Source organism: Marmota flaviventris, chromosome 5, assembly GCF_047511675.1.
Source record: "Marmota flaviventris isolate mMarFla1 chromosome 5, mMarFla1.hap1, whole genome shotgun sequence".
NCBI lineage: Eukaryota > Metazoa > Chordata > Mammalia > Rodentia > Sciuridae > Marmota > Marmota flaviventris.
The window spans coordinates 75,108,575-75,112,684 of record NC_092502.1 but is presented as its reverse complement, the minus strand read 5'-3'; positions in this window follow the sequence as shown (position 1 = coordinate 75,112,684).

The following is a 4,110-nucleotide window of genomic DNA, read 5'->3' as shown; positions in this document are numbered from 1 at the left end:
TATTCTATTATTCCCCAAATGACATTTTGGTACAGATAATAGTCACCATTTATTGGCTGGACTGAATCTTCTCTAATTCCCTCTTCATTACCAGTTGGGAACCTCCAGTTTATTCCTCAGCCTCCTCCCCAGCCAGAGATGATCAAGTTACTCAGCTCTGATTAGCAGAGAGATATCCACATTTCAGTGGAGTTGTCTGAGGATGTTTTCTTTTTTTTCCATTTACTTCCCCCTCCTGGTATTGCAATTTCAAATGCTCAAATGATGCTTGAAACTGAAGCAACATCTAGTTATAGTTTGAACCGGTAGCCTCCTACATCTAGATCTCCTGTTGCATAAAGCAAGCAAACAAATAAAAAACTCACTTTATTTTACACTATTGTATATTGGGATTTATGATACTTGTATTCTAAACTATGTCAAATCAATACAGCACACCATGAAGTAATATCCTTATAAAACTTCTTCATTATCTGAGGATAATTGGTGCTGAAAAGAGGCCACTGGAGGTGAAAGCAATGTAAAGCAGGTGCCTCAACATCGGAGTTAATAAGGATAAAATGTCTAATTGGAATTTTATCCTAGAAAATGAAACTAAAATTGATGAAAATAATTTAATTAATACTTAATATTTAGGTTATAATTATAACTATATGTAATGAGGCCATTTTGAATTTTAAATAGCTTTGTAGAGATATAAATGACATATCATATATTGCAATTTATGCATTGGAAATGTATAGGTGGATAGTTTGGGGTGAATTTATGCAATTGTATAAATATCACTACAATCTTGTTCTAGAACATTTTTGTCACCCTGAAAAGTTTCCTCATACATGATACCTGTAGTCCTACCCCAACCCCAGATGAACATCAATCAGCTTTCTGTGCCAGTAGGTTATCGTTTTCTAGAAGTATCTTGTAAAGGGAATGATATTGTATGCAGGCAAAATGTTTTTGAGTTACATCTGTGTTATTGCATATATTAGTAATTTGATCTTTTATTGGAAATAACGCATTACTTACAATATATAGTACATTTTGTTTACCTATTCAGCAGTTCATAGATATTTGGATTGTTTCCATTTTTCTAGTTATGATGAAAAATATTGTTATAAACATTGATAAACAAATCTTTGTGTAGACATATGTTTTCATTTCTCTTGGGGAAATACCAAGGAGTGAAACTGCTGGGTCACATGGTTAGTCTATTTTTAAAAATATCAGTAACTGCCAAACTGTTTTCCAAAGTGACTGTACTCATTTGCATTTCCACCAGCAAAGCATAAGTTTTTGCTCTCCATGTGCTCCCCAACACTGGTGATTGTGGTTTTTTTCATCGTCATATTAGTGAGTACATAGTGTGTCTCATAGTAGTTATAATTTCATTGCCTGAAGGTCTAACAGTGTTGACAAATTCTCCATATGCTTATTTTCCATTTGTATCTAAAGTTTTGCCCATTGTAAAATTGATTTTTAAATATTTTTAAATTGTAAGAGATCTTTTTACATTTAAATAAGACGCACTTATTAAATATAAAATTTGAAAATGTTTTCCTCCATTCTATGGTTTGTCTCTTCATATTCTTAATGGGGTCTTTTTGCAGAGTCCGTGGTTTTTAAAAAAAAATTTGAAATTGAGTAATGTTTTTATAGATTGTTCCTTTGTTGTCATAACTAAAAATACTTATCTAACCTAGGTTCACAAATATTTTTTCCAATATTTTATTCTAACTTTATTTTATTATTATTATTTATTTTAGTATAAAATAATTTTAGCTCTTTCAGTTAAGTCTGTGAAACATTTTTCAGTGTGTGGGAATGTATGTGTATGTGTGTGACAGACATAAAATAAAGGGATTATAAGGTTTTAAGCTTTTTCCCCCCTTCACGTGGATATCTAGTCATCCCAGAAATTTGTTGAGAAGACAATTATTTTCCCATTAAATTTCCTTGCACCTTTGTCAAAAGTAAATTACCTGTGACCATAAGGATTTATTTTTAGACTCTTGTTTCTGTTTCATTGATGTGTATGAGGTCCTTAGCCCAATACTACATGAAATAAGGTCCCCCAACTTATTGTTTTTCAAAATTGCTTTGGCTACTTCAGGAGTTTTGCATTTATAAATTAATTTTAGAATCAGCTTACCAATTTCTGCAAGAACATCTGATAGAGTTTTGATAGGGATTGAATTATATTATACACTAATTTGGGGGAGCATTGCTATTTTAAAAATATTTGGTCCTCCAATTCTATAATATGGTATGTCTCTCATTTTAACATTTTATTATTATTATTATTATTATTATTATTATTATTACTCTGTGTTCTTTTGTAATTTTTATGACTTTTTTCTTTTTGCTGAAAATTTTTCTAAGCAACATTTTTCTTTCTTTTTAAAATTATTATTATTATTATTATTATTATTATTATTATTATTTGTCAGCAGACCTTTTATTTTATTTATTTACATGCAGTGTTGAGGATTGAACCCAGTGCCTTACACATGCTAGGCAAGCGCTCTACCACTGAGCCACAACGCAGGCCCTGAGCACTTTGTTTCTTTTGATATTGTTTTGAATGTAATTTTTGTGATTGAACCTTTGGATTTTTCATGTGAATTACATTTCTAGTATTATAATATGGATTTATCTGTCATATTTCCACTTTCTTAAATTTTGTTATGGGGTCTGGTACGTGTGTGAGAGAGAGGAAGAAAGAGAGAGAGAGAGAGAGAGAGAGAGAGAGAGAGAGAGAGAGAGAGAGAGAGAGAGAAATTCTTTAAGATATTGGGCATTGGAATCACACTGTTTGCAAATTAAGAGTTTGAACTTCTTCCTTTTCAAAATATGTGCTACAATGCCTTCCATGGTCTGACCTCTAAAAACCTCCTCAACTCCACTGTCTACTAGACTCATCACTCATTACTCTCCAGCCACATTGACCTTTTTTTCCCATAAAGCATATCTACATTCATTTCTATCTTAGACCATTTAGACATTTTACTTCTTTTTCCTGCAATTCTCATCATCCAAATATTTTATCAATTCATCATTCTTGTCTCAAATCAAAAGTCTTCACTTTCAGAGTGAACTTCCCCGGCCACCTAGGGAAGTCCCACCACTAACAACTTTCTGTAGTATTCTATTCTTTTCAGAGCACTTACAACTGCAAAGTAATCTCAATATTTTACATGTTTATTTTCTGTTCCCTACCCCCCAATCTTAATATAATTTCTTTGAAGACAGTGACCTTGTCTATCATTTCCACTGTTCAATCCCAGAGTTATTACCTGTCTGATAGTAGGTGTGCTTCTTCCTGTTTTTCTTTGTGATGATCAGAAGAAAGAAAACAGGAGGAATTTCAAAGCATGCACTCAAAAATTGTATAAAAAGTGACTTGCAAACTTCTGTTTGTTTATTATAAAAATTATCACAGGAATTAACTGATGTGATGGAGGGAGGAAAGGGCAATAAATGAAGAAAATGAGCATGTTTTGATGATATGTTGGAGCTTTGGCATAAGACAGGATACAATATCTTAGTGTACATCTGTGTGGTCATAGGGTCTGTCTGTCATTACCCTGGAGTTGTGAAGAAGTATTAACTTGCCTTTGTGTATCTGTGCAGATTCTTTCTGTGAATCAATTTGGGAATTAAGAGTGCAAGTTCTAGAATGGGAATTCTCTATAAACACAGACCAGCTCATGACACATGGATCTGTGCCTTGACCATTGCTCTTCAGATCTCTGCCCATCATGGCTGGCTCAAAGCATTGCCCTCCTGGGATGCAAGGCTGCAGGGCTAATGGCGCTGACACAGAGCCTCAGGGACTACTCCAGCATGCCATATATCTGCTGTTGGGCCCACCACATTGTTTACTCGTTTCCTTGGTGTCATTGTCTTGACAAGTAACTCTGGGAATTCAATGCATTTTTCCCCTTCAGCTAGACGCCGCCAGAATATCTGACTTTCTGGATGTGTCAGGCAGGCTCTGTAATTAAATGGCTCAGCATTTCTGTTTGTCAGGGTGATATAAAATAAGGGGGAAAAATGTTTGCTTTGTGAAACCCTGCCATAAAACCTTCAGGAAGGATTATCCATCATCAG